Here is a 19,274-nt window from a genome sequence, read left to right as displayed (position 1 = left end):
TCGGGCAGATCGTTGATAAATAATGTAAACAATAGGGGACCCAAATGACTCCCTCGTAGATAGTTTATTTTTAAAGAGGACCTTTTGCGTCCTGCCATTTAGATAACATGAGATCCAATTAAGAAGATCAATCGGAAATCCCATTAAATCGAGTTTCCGAACAAGAAGAGAATGGTTAACAGAGTCAAATGCTTTACTGAAATCAGTATAGATTACATCTGTCTGAAAGTTATTTCGGCAGCACTTTATAATAAAGGAAGTGAGCTCCAAAATATTGGTTGTAATTGATCTTCGATTAATTAAACCATGTTGACATGGAGAAATAATTGACCTACACAGGTGCTGCAGATGAGGAGTAATGACATTTTCGAACAGTTTTGAGATGGCCGACAACTAAGAGATTCCTCTGTAGTTGTTGGCCTCCAATTTGCTACCTTTTTTGTGGAGAGGAATATCGAATGATTCCTTCTAAATAAGGGGAAAGTTCCCACTTTTCTAAGGATAAGGTAAACAATTTGAGAAGGGGATTACACAGGGCTTCGGCACAATACCTAAGCACACAGCCAGGTATTCCGTCGAGACCTGCCAAAAAAAAACTGGCTTAACAAGATGAAGATCTAGAAGAAGGAAGCTTTCCTTTAAGGTAGGACTAAAGATTTGGTTCGACTTGGGGATGACGTAAGAATAAGTCTGATTGGAGTCTATTAAGTTAAAGTAATTGGTTTGAAAAAACAGCAAATAGATCGGCTATTGCCTGATCCTTATCTGCTGATGTATTTTCAAAAGAGAGCGCGGAAGAATGAGTAATTGATTTACGTTTAAGCCTAGTAATCTGACGACGAAAATTAGCTGTAACACGTGTTATAGCGGCCAGGTAAGGTTAGGTTAGGTTAGTCCGGACGACCCTCGAGGGGCCACACATAGGCCAATATGGCCCATAGCTATCCGGGGAAATTCCTAGATGGACCTAGAGACTATTTATGCGGGTTTCGAGATCCTTGAATATCAAGGTGTTTTTCGCAAAGGCAAGGAGTTCGCCTGGCTTCCTCCTGGAGGCATCTTCTAGCGATGCCAGAACTGGAGAGCCTAGGTATCTCTTTCTTGCCCTCGTTAGGACAGGGCATTTGCAAATGAGATGCTCCAAGGTTTCTGTTGCCTCGGATTCATCACATTTCCGGCATTTGGCGTTGTCGGTAATACCCAGCTAGACTGCATGTGCAGACATACAGTGACCTGTTAGAATACCCACTAACATTCTGCAGTCCTTCCGCGAAAGATGCAGCACGTAGTGAGTGAGTTTCTCGTTGTGCTCTTTGCACATGATTTTTGATTTTCTGCAGGTTGCGTCTCTCTAGCTCGCTTTGGAGCATTCTTAGGGAGATAGGGACGTTTTCTGCTCTTTCACTCACCAGTCCGACGCCTTCCTTTGCAAGTTCGTCCACGGTTTCGTTACCGTCTATGCCTTGGTGGCTGGGAACCCACTGACTTAGTCGTGCTCAGGCTATCTAGTGACTCCCTGCTTGCCAGTACATTTTTGGAACTGACCGGTGATGATTGCATGGATCTTATCGCCGCTTGACTGTCTACGAACAAATTGACCGACTCATGTGGGCGGTTTATGCTCTGCGCAAGCTCTGCTGCTTTCCTGATGGCGAATACTTCCGCCTGGAAGCTTATACGACAGGGTGCTCATTTCAGGGTCTGAACAGTATATGCCCGCTCCAACTTCTCCATCCATCTTGGAGCCGTCGGTGTATATATTGAAGTATTTAGCATGGTCCTGGCCTGACTTCCAGTCATTTGGTTCCATGAATACTGTTGTGTTTACATCCAGGCACATTCTGGGTATCATGTAGTCAGATGTACTGCTCATGTCGACCAATTTAACTGTGCCCGAATCCTTGTAGCGACCAGTTTCCTGATGCAACCAGACGTTGTGCCGCCTTTCCTGCCGTCAGTTGCACTTGGATGTCTAGGGGATATATACCGATTAATGTTTCGAGTGCTTTGGTAGGGGCTGACCTCAGCGCCTCTGATATGCAAAGCAGTGCCTGCCGCTGTTATCTCCATAAACTTATTGTACAAAGACTCCATAAAGTAGAGTCGGACGCACCACCGATATGTAGACCCAATGCATTAGAGCGGGTGAGAGGCCCCATGTGCTGCTAAGCATCTTCTTGGATGCATTTAGCGCAATGGTGGCCTTTTTACACTCTCTACTCTACTCTACACTCTCTGTCTCTCCCTGAGCGTTGTTTCCATGATCGAGCTGAGGGTCGATGGACAGACTCCCGTGATAATTATCCTTATGTTATCCGCATAAGCTGTTATCTTTGGTGCTTTCCTCTCGAATCTCTTGATTACGTCGTCTACCACCAGATTCCATAGGAGGGGCGACAGAACCCCACCTTGCGGCGTGCCTCTGTGCGCTCCTCTCACCATGGAAGCGGTGCCCCAATCTGATTGTACCCGCCGGCAACTTAGAAGATTTTTGATCCACAAGATAATAGCGGGGGACGAGTTGGTCGCTTCTAGGTGATATTGCGTCCGTGCTAACGTTGTTGAATGCCCCGGATATGTCCACGAACACTCCAAGTGCATACTCCTTATGGTTTAGGGCTCTCTCAATGGTGGCTACCAACGAATGTAGTGCCGTCTCCACTGATTTCCCCTTCGTGTAGGCGTGCTGGTTGGTCGACAGTTGTCTCCCTACATCGTTCCTGATGTATAGGTCCAGCAGCTTTTGCAGCGTTTTAAGTAGGAATGAGGTGAGGCTTATCGGTCTGTAATCCTTGGGGCTCACGTGGCTGCACTTTCCTGCTTTGGGCAGCTTGTTTAAGCACGGGCTATATCCCTATCCATTGGATAACAAGCTGTATATATTGTGTAAAGCCATGGGGTGATCACCTCGTTGGTCGCCTGCAGCATGGTTTGGAATATTCCATCTAGTCCTGGTGCTTTTACCCTCGCAAAGTAGTCTATAGCCCAGTGGATTCTACTAGAGGATATTAGATCTTTTAGGAAATGCTCTTCTCCAGTTGCTAGGTCCTGGTGTTTTTTCGCATTGGGTGCCTCCTGGAAAGTGCTGTTATTGCCTCTTCGCTGCCCTCAGTCCACAGTCCATCGTCGCGTTTGAGATGACTCTTTGTGGTTGGCTACTTGGAGCTAGAAGCTTCCGGAGTCTAGCCAATTCTGTGGCAGTCTATATTAGAACTCAAGAAAAATCACCGAACCAGGCCAGGCAGAACTGCTGGTTTGTGGACCTTAAGCAGGCCCCTAATAATAAAGAAGCTCTATTGATTGCTTAGATTGGTAGGCAGAGGGTAACAGCTGAATTAAAAAGGGATAGCAACAGGCTGAAACAATGCTTTCGGTGCTTCGGATTTAATCACACCAAGAACTATTGCCTTAAACCACCAGTCTGCGGAAGGTGTGGAGACAGCCACTGGACGGGCTCTGAGGCCTGTAAGGCAGTCATCGCAGCGGATCTCTGCTGTGCTAACTGTGGAGAAGGCCATGCGGCATATGACAAAAAATGCCGCATCTTTGCATCTTTGCTTAAGAGAGTCCCCCCCAGTGAGAATTTGCCATCTAACAACTCAGGGAGAGGTGCCCGCAGACGTGATACTGCAATCCCGTCGGCAATGCTTCAACCAGGGTTGTCGTATGCCCGACGGACGAGAGCCCAGCAGCAACAACTAGCCGCGCCTGCGGCCGTCTTTGTACTACCTCCTGGATTAAGGCTGGCAAGCTATAACCTGCAGGACGACTTCCCAGTGCTAGGAAGCCGAGGCAGATCTCATAATACTACAGCGCCACCCAACCCAGACTCTGATTGGGACACGACGAGGATAGTGACCGTGCTTACCAGCCTCAAGGCCACTGTGGACCAATTGGCTTCCTCCTTAGCCACGATCTCTTGTTGTAAGAGAGCTGAAAAGAGGAATGCCAACTATCCATGGGGACCCTTAAAGTGGGTATATGGAATGCCAGAAGTCTCCTTGCTAATCGAGAGGAGCTTTTGGTGTACCTCTGAAGACATAGCATTGACATTATGCTTGTGTCTGAGACCTTCCTTAAACACGGAGTATTCTTCAACATTCCTGGGTACTTCCTCCATAGAGCTGAGCTGGTGCTGTAACCAGAGGTGGAGCTGCGATTTTGGTCAGAAGTGGACTGACCTACTTTCAGCACAACCCGATACGCCTGGGATTGGCACAGATGGCGATGATCACTCTCAACTCTCCTTTTGGAGATCTGGATGTGGCAGCGGTCTACCTTCCCCCTCGCCCCACCTGGACATGTGATGGATTTGAGGCTCTGCTTAACCTTTGTGGAGATAAAGCCATCTTAGGAGGAGACTTCAACGCCAAGCACCGCAACTGGGGCAACTTCCGAGCTGACAGGCGAGGCACAATGCTGGTTGAAGCCCTGGATAACACGAACACACAAATCCTGGCCACTGGCAGACCTACGTGCTTTCCCTGCAACGGCAGAACCGCTTCTGCTCTGGATTTCGCCCTGCTTAAAGGACTCCATGGACGTCGGCTGACTATTAATGAATCCTTTGAGCTTAGCTCGGATCATATCCCACTCATAGTCAACCTACACCTGCCACGAAGCGCTTATGTGCCAAGAAGGACGCTCCTGCCCCCCGGATCTGACGTCAGGATGTTTAGAAGAACCCTGGAGGACTCCATACACCTGCATATGGAGATTAACTCTGCCGAGGACGTAGATGACGCTGCCATACTTCTGGAGGATAAAATCAAGGCAGCAGCAGAGCTCGCAATGCCCCCGGACAGAAGCCGCCACACTGTGCCCCGCCTTTCTCTACCACCGGACATCAGGGCACTGATCGACACCAAACACAGGCTCAGGAGGGAATACTCCAGGACGCATGAAGCCAGGGTGCTGAGGGTGTACCGCAGACTGGCACACCGTGTCAGGAAGCTGCTGAGACTTCTACGCCAGGAGCGCATTGACAAGGAGCTGGAGGAGGCAACACCAGACAGGGACACGGACTACGCGCTTTGGAAACTTGCCGGGCAGAGTAAAAGGCAAGTAACCCCCAAGTTTCCTGTGAGAAAAGCGGATGGAAATTGGGCAAAGTCACCACAGGACCGAGCGGAAGCCTTCGCCGAAAGTCTGGAGGAGCGATTTACCCCTTTCGCAACATCCTCTCAGGAAAGGACTGAAAAGGTCCTTGCTTCTCTAGAAATACCTCACCAAATGACGCCTCCCATTTCACCGATCCTGCTTCCAGAAGTGCGGGCCAGGATCAGGAATTGAAGAACCGGAAATCGCCAGGAGCGGATGGCATCACCAATAGAGTTGCTAAACTCCTTCCGGTTAAGGCACTCCTCTTCCTGGTCCTGGTATACAATGCTGCTTTAAGACTCGTACACTTCCCGCTCTCCTGGAAAAACGCAAACGTGGTAATGATCCACAAAAAAAGCTGCAACAACGTAGCCAACTACAGGCCGATCAGCCTCCCTCCCACGTTTGCCAAGGTGTTCGAGAGGTGCATACTTGACAGGATCCAGAGGCTACCTGAAGTCATCGAGGCATACCAAGACACCAGTTCGGATTTCTGAAAGGACATGGTACTCCTGAACAGCTCCACCGAGTCGTCGATTTTATTGTCGAGGGGTATCAAAGGAACCAGTATGTCGTGGCTGCATTTCTCGATATTCAGCAGGCTTTCGACAGGGTCTGGCACGAGGGGCTCCTGTCCAAGATCAAAGAGCTCCTGCCACCACAGCTCTTTGAGATCATCTGCAGCTACCTCAAGGAGAGGAGCTTCCAGGTGGTACAGGATGGAGTTGCCTCCTCCACCAGGAATATCAGAGCTGGTGTCCCTCAAGGAAGCGTGTTAGGACCCACGCTCTACAATCTATTCGCTCATGATGCCCCGCTTCACCTAAGCTCTGAGCGCGCGTGTGCTGCTACATATGCAGACGACACCGCAGTATTGGCTAGATCCAGCTGCATATATAGTGCCACTGATAAACTTCAGATTCTCCTCAAGAGGTTTGAAAACTGGGCCTGTAGGTGGAATGTGGCCATCAATACGGACAAGTGTGCGGTGGTCACATACACCCTGAAGCGAAGCACATGCCCAGGTGTCTTCCTTCACGGTCAGCTTCTGCCACAACTTGTGGAACACACATACCTGGGACTGGTGCTTGATAAGAGACTGACGTTCAGCACACATATCAAGCAGATTAGGGCCAAACTGGAAAACACTGTCAGGCGCATTAGCTGGCTCACAGGCCCTAAATCGAAGCTGAGCCTTAGGTGCAAGACTCGCCTGTATCAGTCCCTACTGGCACCGATTTGGCAATACGGAGTGGCTGTATATGGCACTGCAGCCAGATCGCATCGCCGAAGGATACAAGCCTTCCAAGCCAGATTCCTGAGGCGTATTACAGGCGCTGAGTGGTATATCAGGAACCGGGATATACGGACAGAGCTACATGTCCCTGCTGTGGGAGATTCCATAAGCACCATTGCCGCCCGACACCGAACCAGGTTAATTCGACACCCCAACCCGCTGGCGAGAGCACTGCCAGCTACAAGAGGAAGACAACGACTTAGGAGAGTCATCATCCGGGAGCTGCCCACCCGGCGAATAACGTAGTTAAATATTTTTTTTTTTTTAATTGTTTCCTCTGCTACATGTTATTGAACCAATGATTGAATAGTAGATGTTAAGCTTAAAGCCTAGTACTCTGACGAGAAAAACCCGCTGTCTAAATTAGACAGCGGAATCGCTGTTTATTTCGCTACCGAGTTAGTGTGACCAAAAAAATTAAGGAAAATCCTGAAATGCCATGAAAATGTACTTTTTATGGCGTTTAACGATTTTCTTTGGTCGCACTGGACAGCTGTTTGTAAACAAATATTCAAAAAAAATATTAAAAATATTAATAAATATGGCATTAAAATGTCCTTTGTGGGTTAAATTCCATATTATGGGCTTCCCCTTGACAGCCCCTATCAATGCCACCTTTTTCCTTCAACTTTCCCTCCATTAGGGTTGTCTAAATAAATCAAATGAATTATTTAGACAGCGCGATATCAGCTGTTTACTATCTTGATCTGGCAACGCCATTCAATTTTCGCAGGCTTCATTTTCGTCGTCAGAGTACCGGAAAAAACGACGTGGCTAAAAGTTCTTCCTCTTCTTTTTTCGACACCGTTTTTTTTATATGGAGTTTGGCCGCTGTCTAAATTTATACAGCGGATTTTTCTCGTCAGAGTACTAGGCTTAAAGCAGCAAAGTTTATAAAACCAATAAATATTAAGCAAAAAAAAAATATATTAGAGCAGAAGTTTCTATGTCTTCCGCAGATTCTACTGTGCCCGGAGAGGTCGCGAGACGTGTCGCGATAGTCTCCTTCAACTTTCCCCAGTTAGTATTCTGGGGGTTCCTGAAGACTGATTGTTTTGGAGAGTGTCGAATGCGTATTAGAACCGTATGTACTTATGATCTGAAAAGGATGGTCTCTCAAGGACTCTCCATTCTTATACCAAAATACCTTATCCCAAGAGTAAGATCTAGCACGCTTGAGGAGGGGAGGCCTACAAAGGTGTGTTCCTCCCCCACGTTTGCTATACTTAGGTTGGTTAAGAGTATAAAGTTTAAGAGGGACTCACCTCTGCGTTAATGTCGGGGCTCTCCCATACGCTCTGGTGCGCGTTGGCGTCTGCACCCACGAGCAGTTGCTGGTCCTTCGAGCTGGCTTCTACCAGGCTCATGAGTTCTTCTGGTGGGGTCGTCCTGTCGTGTGCCATGTAGCAGGAAGCTACCAAAAGGCGCTTTTTCCCGCTCTCTAGCATCACCACGGTCAGGTCATCAGAGCTGTAGTGAGACATAAGGTTAGCGTGTAGACCCTTCCGTACAAGTACGGCGGTTCTATTCCTGCTTACCGTTGGTGGATGGAGCAAATTGTAATTTGCGGACTTCAGTCCGGCGATGGCATTGCCTGAGGCGATCCATGGCTCCTGGACCAAAGCTATGTCGGCGAGGAGTTCCGCCGACGCGACCTTGCTCTTATGGAGGTTGAGCTGCAGCATGGGTACTGGGCTCACCTTCATATGACGGGTTGACTACTACGGTCAGGTCACCGTCCTCTCCTTCGTCGGACTCATCCAGCGTCATCCTTATCCCCGGGGTGGCGCTTTTTGATGCACAGGTATACGCTACCCATGCCCCACGCCATCTTCCCGTATCTGGGATAGAGGATGTCCTCTGCCTCCTTGTTTATATGGAGGACTGCACTTTGCCCCCCTCCTTGGGTGATGGGACCGCAACGTGCAGAACCTTCCAGTCCGCGGTTGGGATTTCCGGGCTCTGACGCTGCAGCAGCTTCAGCGCCCGGTCTGCTTGGATTGCGATGGGGAAGAGTACCTTCGCTTTTGGAGTGGATGGGATTAGCTCCCGGTCCACCACCTCTAGCTTGGCCCGCTCCCACAGCGCCTCCATCTGGCAGACCGCTTGCATCAGCCACTTTCTTGTCGGGTCATCCATGCACTTTAGGATTTTGACCCCATTCAGCCACCCAGCGCCATCGAAGGTGGGCATGGGAGCTTCGGGATCATCCTCCATCCGTGCGTACAATGACTCAACGAGCCGCGCATGCACCATCTTCCACTGCACCTCGGTCATTTTGCCGGCTTCATCGCTTCTGTCAATGAGGGCCACGATCAAGTGTCGTTTTGTCACCTCATTGACTTTTGCTGTTTTCGCCATTTGGGGAGGGCCTGCCTCCTTAGGCCCGCATTGCCGCTTGCTCTCCGGTGCGTCCATAGAGGCGCTTTCGGCTGAGCGTTGCCTTTTGTTGGCAAGCGTCTCCTCCACCTTGTTGGCGAATCCACCAGTCGGTCTCATGTGGGGGAGTTTGGCGGAGTGAAGCCTCCCCTCAGCGATTTTTTCCTCAGCCCAGGTAAGCTTTACTTTCTCCTCTTTGTACAGCGCCTTGGCCTTCATTCCCTTGCTTGACTGCTTTGGCCCGTCCCTGCGCTGGGAGCTGGTACCTGGTTTCAGTGAGTGGAGAAGGTTTTCTTTCTTCTCTTTAGAGAGCTGCACGTTCTCAAGGTTCGAGTCTGTATCGACTATGGCACGCAGAGAGGATTGTTCCCCCCCCCCCCTTTCCCGCCGGTGGTAGCGGTCACTCCCTTCACCGACGTTTGGGCTGACATCCCAGCAATGGTTTGGTTTCATCATTTAAACTCTCCAGAATGGTATCTTTTATGGGGGTACCGCCCACTTGCGTTTTATGCCTTCCGCCAGGCACCTCCAGTCCTGGCTAACGGCTCAGTTCCTTAGGCTTTTTAGGGCAGAAGATGTTGAGCCGTGGCCTTGCATTGCCCGTGTCCGGGCTAATACAGTGCCCATTGCCCAGCCGGGACCCTCGGGGAGGGTTCAGATGGAGGATTTTTGCCAGCCATATATATAGCGGCCAGACTCCATATACAAAAAAAAAACGGTGTGAAAAATAAAAAATAGCCTCATCAATTTTGACGGTACTTTGACGACGAAAATTATACCTGCGAAAATTGAATGGTGTTGCCAGATCAAGAGAGTAAACAGCTGATATCGTGCTATAACAATAATTCATTTTATTTATTCTTACACCCCTAATGGAGGGAAAGTTAAAGAAAAATAAGTGGGCTATCAAGGCGAAGTCCATTATATGGGATTTGACCCACAAAGGGCATTTTAATGCCATATTAATTAACAAATTTGTTTACAAACAGCTGTCCAGTGTGACCAAAGAAAAGCCTTAAACGCCATAAAAGGTACATTTTCATGGCGTTTCATGGCTTTTCTTTAATTTTTAAGTATTCAGCGATTCTGCTATAACACATGTTACAGCGGATTTTCATCGTCAGAGTACTAGGCTTTAGTCTTAACGAAATTATAAAACTGTTTTGGGTCCTCAGAAAACTGGGCCCTGCAACGAGTCAAATATTTATTGTAACACTGCGCGTTATGCACAGACTAGATAGGAACGTTGAAAACCGGTGCGTTTAAAATTTAGCTTACAGATTTGATTTTTTATTTTTGGGGCGGGTCAACTCTTTGGTAAACCAACACAGAAAAAATTATCGTGGGTAAATCCAACCATTTCGTGGGTCAAAAGGCAACAACCAAAATCTTGGGTTCCATGAACTGTACGCTGCAGTATAACGACGTAACGCATTATGTAACTTGTACTGCTCTACAGTACATGGAACCACGATTTTGCGGTTAAAAAGCGCCAAACCACGAAAATTGTGAAATACACTATTTTACTAATTTACTGTAGAAACTGCAGAGCAAATTGTGAAATACACTATTTTACTGTAGAAACTGCAGAGCAACCCACGTTTACAGTATACCGTACATATACTGTTGAATACTGTAATTACAGTTGAAATTACCACAAAAAATTATTTTTTCAAATTAAAATTCGATTTTTTAATTGGTTTCTTATTAAATATATTAATATTGTTCGGCGGGGGGGAAACTTGTTGTCCGTTCCGTAAGATGAGCACAAAAAATTCTTATTAGAAAACACTCCCGCGCCGCAGTCGTAAAACACCAAAGAAATAGCGAAAAGTCACCACCAAAAAGAATACCGCAAGAAAGTAGTAGGCCGGGGGGGGCGTGGTTATTTTCAATGTTAACGAATGGACCGCTTTATTGGAGTTCAATATAGGAATTAAAATGTACAAGTTGGAGTCGGAGATCAAACTAGGAGTGCGCGAGCGGCCGAAGCATCAGCTTGGAGAGCGAGAGCGCAAGCGGAGGAGCTTTGGACTGGAAGTCCGGAGGGAGAGGGAGAGAAAGATAGAGCGCACTGCCTCCCGAAATTAAGCGCCTTTCTGGCGTGAACATTCTCCCCCCCTTGCGAGGATACGCAGCAAAATATTAGAAGTCTTGCGCTCGGGAAAGTGTTGGATTCGCTGAGCGGTCGTCGGCATGTAGAAGTGTGTGATGATCCTGTCCACACGACTGGCATCGGTCGTTACTACGGCAAGATCCTCCAGAATGGTGGTGGGCCAAGCAGTTGACGCAGTATTTCCTGTCGATGACTGCCTGGAGCCGTTTCTTTCCATCAAGTCGAAGAAAACGGTGGCACTTCCGAAGAGGATGGTTCCCTTGACAGACTCGGCATTGGTAGGATGAAATACCTCGGGAACGTCTGCTTTTGTTGTCGTTGTATGGAACCCAGTAGTTGAAGGAGTCGGCCGCATTGGTCACTTGTGTAGAGAACGACGAAATCCGTTGGATAGGTGGAGATATTTGTCGGGTGTCATCACGAGGAATCGGAACACTGGAAGATGAGTCGCTTGGATGCAACAAAGTGTGATGCCGACCGTGACAAGTAAGACAATTGTGGGCGCTTGTGCAATTACGGAGTGGATGACCGCTTGCAAAGCAATTTAAGCACAACTGCTTTTTCTGGATATAAGATGATCGATCGACTATCGTCATCTGAAGGAAGCGTGGACACAAACGCACTGGATGGTTCTCTGCAGAACACAAATCGTATTTTTTGGACGTATGTAGAATCCTCGTACTAAAGGATTGTAGTCCTCGTGGCGATGGGTTGGAACTTATCGGTTTAGATGAACGAAAACGTGTCACAGTAGGCTGGAGAGAATCTATGGCTTCCAGAGTTCTATAGCGCTCTGTTAGGAATGAATCAAGTTCCGGCCACGTAGGAATTTCGGTTTTTTGTTCGATGGATTGCTCCCATAATGAAAGCGTCAGCTTCGGAAGTTTTGTGGAGCTCAAATAGACAAGGAGGCAATCCCAATTCTCGGTAGAAAGGCCGGAAATTCTCAGCGATGTTAGACAATTTTGGATTGTATTTTGCAGCTCCTTCAAGGCTGCCGAGGATTCGCGTTCACTGGACTCCATGTTAAATAATTTCTTAAGTTGATTGTTTACTAACGCGCGTTTATTTTCGAAACGATCGTGAAGCGCTGACCACGCGGATTGGAAGCCATCATTGGTCAGTGGAGATTTAGAAACAATGGCGTGAGCTTCGCCGCTAGTTTTGGCGTTTAAGTGGAAAAGCTTTTCCACTGGAGTTAAGTTGGAATTGTTCACGTACATGGCCGTAAACAGATCACGAAATGTGGGCCAGCGCAGATAATCTCCGTCGAAGATTCCTGTATTGCATGGCGGAAGATCGCAGCCCCTCGAGAATGTCTCTGGTGGCGGAGCTGCTCTTGCCTGTGAATTGGAGACGGACACACGGTCAATGTATTCGCTCAGCTTGGAAGCACATCTTTCGTACACCGCATAATAGTGTTCGTATTTATTTTGAAGTTGCGGAAGATTTCCGCTACCTCCCTCGTGAAGAGCTGCTCTGGAAACGGTCTCATACTCCCGTTCAACCTTTTCCCATAAGGACTGGATCTGATCTAAACGGATCTTTAATGTGAATGAATTGGGCTTGGAAGTGGATGCCGCAAAAATCTGGCTCTCAAATTGGATGAGACGGTTGCTAGTTGCTATAAACTCAAGCATAGCAACATCTAGAGGGCCGTTGGCTCTGGATATCTCCCTCTTCTGACTTGCGTCTTGGGGAATTGACTTTTGTCCTTCTGACATATTTATATTCCTTTGGGAGTAGGCAGGAGTGACCAACTAAGTAGGTGAATGAAGCTGCTGGATTGAGCAGAATTCTCAAAATAAAGGATGTTCGCAAGAATATGCTGTAGAATTCGAATGGTAGAATTATTTGCTCCCAGTACCGTCAACTAAATCGAAGGACTAGCAATGTGAGACGGTAAAATCGAAACAAATATGGATTGCAGAGGATTGTAGAGGGTAGATGGTGGAATTAACCAATCTCAGTAAATAAACTGGAAAAAATTTACTTGAAGTAGAAGCGACGAGAATCGAAAATATGTGTAGAGGAATCAATATTAATTGGAGCAAATGCGACGAGAATGGAAAATTTATTTGTAGTGGAGCCAATATTAATTGGAGCAAATGCGACGAGAATCGAAATTTATTTATATTTATAAATAATTGCGGAATGGAAATGCAGAGTTTTTATTATTTTCGTATTTAAAATAAATGCAGGAAGGATGTAGATTACGTAATTATGACGATTGCGGATATTTATGCGAGTAAAAAAACTTTAACAATAATTGATTGATTAATTATTATTTAATTTAAAAAATATATTAATTGTAAAGAAAAAATAATTAAACCGGAATGGTGGGATTGGAACACCTGACACCTTTTTCCCAACACAATGTTCGTTGGGTTACGCTGCCGGCGATGTAAAGCTCTTGTGTATGGATATGTTTGTAAGTAGACAATTATATGTCGCGGCGGCAGCGGAACTATGCAAGGTGCAAAAATGAAATGCACAAAAAAATACGGACACTGGTTTACAAATTTTTTGCAATATTTTATTCTTTATTTATTGTATTTTTTTGATTTTCTTGTTTTATATATTTTTTAAAAATGTTGTATGTAATGGTTTTTGTATATGTTCATATGGAGAAAATATAATATAAGTATATGGATTTATTATAGCACTGGATAGCTATTCGTAGGCAGCGGACTGTATTGGATTGTTATTAAATTTTTATTATTGGAATTTTATTTTCTATTGTACGAAATAAAAATCAATGGGTTTCTGTAAGCTGATATGTATGGACATATGTATGAATTTGTATTCTTATGTAGGAACCGTTTTGTACATTGATGTACGGATAAATGCCAATATGAATAGAGGAAAGCGGAATAACAAGAATATGGCGACGTTCAAAACGGAGACGGATTGAAAATTTGCAAATTGTAGGAAATGGAAAATTCCTCAACTGCCGTTGTCAGGAAAACTCGCACTTGGAGTCGACACGGAAAATTAATCTTGCAGCAGAGTGACCGAAATTAAATGTTCGGACTACTGCTGAAGATCGGCAGCGAGGGGGGCGACGAAATACGGAGCACTTATCTTGGAAGCAGAAAACGCCGAGAACTGCTGGTGAAGCGGAGTTGTAGAAAAAATCCGGAATCCAAAATCCGGCTCTGTAGGACCAAATGTTCGGCTGGGGGAAACTTGTTGTCCGTTCCGTAAGATGAGCACAAAAAATTCTTATTAGAAAACACTCCCGCGCCGCAGTCGTAAAACACCAAAGAAATAGCGAAAAGTCACCACCAAAAAGAATACCGCAAGAAAGTAGTAGGCCGGGGGGGGCGTGGTTATTTTCAATGTTAACGAATGGACCGCTTTATTGGAGTTCAATATAGGAATTAAAATGTACAAGTTGGAGTCGGAGATCAAACTAGGAGTGCGCGAGCGGCCGAAGCATCAGCTTGGAGAGCGAGAGCGCAAGCGGAGGAGCTTTGGACTGGAAGTCCGGAGGGAGAGGGAGAGAAAGAGAGAGCGCACTGCCTCCCGAAATTAAGCGCCTTTCTGGCATGAACAAATATATGTTCTTAATTAATAATATTTTTTCCTTATATATAGATTTTCTTAAAGTATATATTGGTTTCTTATTGAATATATGTTCTTAATTAATAATATTTTGGCCTTATATATAGTTTTTCTATATTATGCACATGTAATGGACTTTTATATATGTCTTCAGGAAATATAAAATCGATTTGGTCTATTGCGTTAATCTGAAATGATCTTAAATGTTCATTAAATATCTCTATATTATATTTAAGATAGACAAATGCAAATTCCTTCTCATTTAAAAATAAAATTTCTTCTATTTTATAAAAAATCATATTTTTAGATAATATAAAAAACCCTTTTTTGTATTTGGTGCCCTTAAAGTATTGGTAAAATTATAATTTTTATTTTTTGATATTCGTGGCTTCAATGAGTATTTTTCTGGAAGTGTCATGCAGTTTTTGTATTTCCTTAAATATGCGTATCACGTACTCTCCAGAGCAGTGCTCACACAAAATTTCAATCAAATCCTAAGTAAATAAATTATTTAATTAATTAAATAAATAACAATATCAGTTAAATGCTTATTAGGTGCACATGATTATTTAATATATGCTATAAAGCAATACTTACAATAGTGTCCCTAGCATTCTCTGAACTTTTTGGAAGATTCACATCTAGACTATAATCAAGACCTTTATCTAGAGTATTGGTGTTCTGAAAGAATATTTGGATTTTTTAAAATTTGTTATTTTTGATTAATTATTTAAAGAAATATCTAAATAATTACAGTTTGTTTTCTCCATTCCAGAAGCTGCTTTCTAAATCGTATTTTTAAAATTTGTTATTTTTGATTAATTATTTAAAGAAATATCTAAATAATTACAGTTTGTTTTCTCCATTCCAGAAGCTTCTTTCTAAATCGTATTTTTTCTCCCAGCCTTCTGTTTTTGAAGAGGAACGCTAAATCTGCCTCATTTAGGTCCTTTAAGAAATCGCATGTAATATTCTTAAGTTGAAAAAAATAGGAAAATAGGAAAATGTAAAATATTTAACATGACCGAATATATGTATACATATGTACAAATATCGCAATAAACGGTTCTTGGAAGTCAGCGCCATTTATCTCGCTCGCACTTGCAAGACAATAAGAATCCAAAAAATCGTTCAAGAAACAACAACTGTACAGCTAATGCATGTATACGTGTATGCAAACACAGACATTTGCATGCATCTACAAAAAAGCTCAAAAATCGTTAAAGAAACGGCAACTGTACAGCTAATGCATGTATAAGTACGCACATACATACAGACATTTGCATGCATCTACATGAACGCTGATCGCTATTAAAATTGTAAAATAAATAAAGACAATCAAAGATCAGTGCCAAATATAAGTTTATACATATATGCATAAACATATATATTTTAATCTGTATACTAACTTTACTTTTAAAAGAGTTTCTTTTTGCGATCAACGGCGTACGTGTGCTTGCATATGTACATACAGTGACTCCATCGCATAATCGGACAAGTACCTTCTTATTATAAATGTGCTCAAAAACTATCAAAAATGTACGAAATGGATCGGTTCTTTCTGTTTTTATTCAAGATTAACATTCTTATTATTCAATAACATACAAAAAAATAACATATTTCTTAACTCTTAATTTATGAACTAAAACATAATTATTCCATTATTTGACGCTCAACGTATAATCGGACAAAGAAAAATATGAATGAAAAAAATAGGAAAAGGAATCAGTGTTTCCACAATGAGGGGAACTTCCCCTTTTGAGGGGAAATTAGGGTCTAGAGGGGAAGGAAAAGGGGAAAAACTATAAAAGGGGAAATTGCTTGAAATCATAGATAAAACCTAGCTCTACCGTGGACTACCGTGTTATCGTATAAAAGAAACAGTTACAGCACGTTCAGGTGGCGTATACTTACCCTTATTTCCATTCTGTTTAAGGCCTAAAATATTATTCTATGCTGAAATGTGTGCGCTGATAGCGTAAATTGACTTGGAATAAAAGGATAATATACAGTTCCAGGTTTCATATATTTCTATAAAACACGAATCGTTTAATTACACTTTATTGATACTAAGTCTAATTTCTTTTGATTCGCTTGCAGTTGCATTGGACTGTACAAACTTAAGGTGTGGTATTTCCAACTGATTTTTCATTAGTTGTACAGAAGTTGTTCCCGTTCTTTTTAAGCCAGATTTTACACAGAGAATTGATGCAACCGTTTCATTATCCAGCCTATTGCGTTTATCCGTTTTAATATTTTTTAGATCACCAAATAATCGTTCAACTGCAGCATTTGAAAAAGGCAGTGACATAAAATAGTTTACCAAAATGGGCAGTTGAAGGAATTTGCGTCTGCCGTCAACATTATTTTTTTCAAACATTTTTTTCCAATAGTCTACAGTATCTATGGAATCGTTACAATCCGTATCGCCAAGAGACTTTGTTTTCTCCATTCCTTGTCCAGCTCTGTTAAATCCACAGTAATATGCGATGGAATGTAATTCTTCGCGATTTCGTACAATGATGTAGGGTGCAAGTCATTGGCATATTTCGGGTTTAAAAAAGACGAATCATTGTAAAAATCGTTTCTTAATTTGTACGATTGCTTCAATATAAAACAACTAGCGGACCCGGCGAACTTTATCTCGCCCCAACTTCGACTGATTAAAACAAATTAAATTGAGACGTTCCGTTTCTACTTTGACGTACATGTCGAAACAGTACTGTTGAAACATCATCAATCGATACGCATAAAAATTCATAGAGCTGACCTTATTCCTATCTTCTCCTAAAAATTTTAGGCTAAAATTTGAATTCAAAATTAGTTGAGAATCAAAAAGAAGTGATGACTTTTAAACAAACCTGTCGTTGGATTGACAAATTTTTTTGACTTGAAATCTGTGGAGAGCGATCTGATAAACAATATTTTTTGTTTTGTTATCCGGTGTAAAAATAAATAATGATGACGGCTTTCCCACACGCGAACAGGCTACGTATAGCTGGCCATGTGAAAAATATGGATATTCTAGATTTATCCCGCAGACTTCCAACGATTGGCCTTGCGGTTTATTGATTGTCATCGCAATCGCCAATCAAACTGGGAACTGAATCCTCTTGAATTGGAATGGAAGATCTGTTGGAATAATCGGAATTCGTGGGATAAGAACTTCCTCTCCTTTAAATTTGCCCTTGTATATGGCGCGGACTTCCAACATAAGTTGCTGGGAGATTGGTCAAACAACCGATGTTGTTCGCGTGTCCTTCAATAGCGATGGCGTCACGCAAGTGAATGTACTCGTCTGACCGCAACTTCGACTGATTAAAACGAATGAAATTGAGACACAGTACTGTTGAAACAAACGGTGGTATCTTAACAGATGATTGTCAACATCAAGTCGAATCATCAATCGATACGCATAAAAATTCATACAGCTAACCTTCTTATTCGTTTCTTCTCCTAAAATTTGAATTCAAACTCAGTTGTAGAATTAAAAAGACGTGATGACTTTTAAACAAACCTGTCGTTGGATTGACCATCTTTATGTTGAAGTGATACCCATCTTCTCCACGACAGAACATCAACGGGTATTGAAGAGCATCATAAGACCGATGAGTCTCATAAACTCGCTGCAATTGGCCATTATCCCGACGCTTAAGAACAATATCGCGTGATTCAACATTCTCGCCAACAATCACCACTGCGTGTTCATTGATAGTGGGAGCGTTAAATTGTCTTGCATGGCTACCAGTGGGTCTTTTGTCAGCGCTGATAATGATTTTATGTTCGTCATAATGCATTATATCCAATGCAGTTTTGAACAATCTGACCAATTCATTATGCACATAGAGAAGATTTTGCAATTGTTCGATAATTTCACGTTAAGTTTTGTGGTGATAACAAAGCGCCCGCTCGGTGTTGAATTTGCCCATGAATCTGAATGTTGGAATGCAATTTTAAAAAATGTGAGTTGTTAATTTTGATAATAAAGAGACGCCATTACCTTATAACTTGGATTGTAGCCTGATTGATGAAAAACCTCGACTCCAAATGACGTAATTGGAAAGCATCCGTTATATTTTTGTGCAAGATTTAGGAAACTGTTTGATTGGGCTGAGTTTCTATATAGTAGCGAATACAATGGCCCTGGTGGATGAGCCAAAACGGGCAATTTAATTTTGCCACCTGCACAGCATAAGCCGGGGGTTTCCAACCGAAACTTCAATGCATTTCAATGCTGACATACAACAGATAATGAACCAATAACAACGCACGTAAGATCCTTGTAGGATGTTTCAGGATTGTATGCGAATGCAGCGCGATTCAAGTTTTCATTTGCGGCTCGTCTTTCTCTATTATTATGTCGGGCTTGAGGTGATCTTTGTGGAGCGAGAAGCTGTGCCATTTGGGCACGTATCGATGCATTAATTTCTGTACGTTCCTCTTGCGTCCGGCTATTACGGGAATTCTGAATACTTATTGCATTGCGTGAACGCCGTCCAAGTCTTGATCGTCTAACAGCAGGCATTACTTCCAATTGGTAATGCTTCGTTAGCTCGATTTTTTTGTTTAAATATTTTTTTACCGAGTTCATTGATACACAACTTCAACGCAGCTATGATCTTTGTAGGGTGTTTCAGAATTTTACATACAACAGTGTGTCCATCTGTTGAGCCGCTAGCGACTTTTCCGGAAGGTCTTCCCAAAATTTTCTTACCTTCTTCTGACAATTACAAACAACTGAAAAAAATTTGAGCGAAATCGGCCCAGCCGTTCTCTTGTGATGCCATTAGTAACATTTTTTGTCTCCATTTATAT

At 43.5% G+C, this 19,274-nt stretch overlaps 1 long non-coding RNA gene across 1 annotated transcript; it reads right to left on the bottom strand.

The window, feature by feature from the left end:
• Positions 1–16,466: 16,466 nt before the first annotated feature.
• On the bottom strand, positions 16,467–17,554 carry LOC138929130 (uncharacterized). Its single transcript, XR_011445571.1, has 2 exons — positions 17,321–17,554; positions 16,467–17,260 (listed from the first exon to the last, which is right to left on the bottom strand). It is a non-coding gene; the product is annotated as an uncharacterized lncRNA (long non-coding RNA).
• Between the last annotated feature and the right edge of the window lie 1,720 nt (positions 17,555–19,274).

The sequence above is a fragment of the Drosophila kikkawai genome, chromosome 2L, assembly GCF_030179895.1.
Source record: "Drosophila kikkawai strain 14028-0561.14 chromosome 2L, DkikHiC1v2, whole genome shotgun sequence".
NCBI lineage: Eukaryota > Metazoa > Arthropoda > Insecta > Diptera > Drosophilidae > Drosophila > Drosophila kikkawai.
This window is presented reverse-complemented; position numbering and strand designations above follow the sequence as displayed.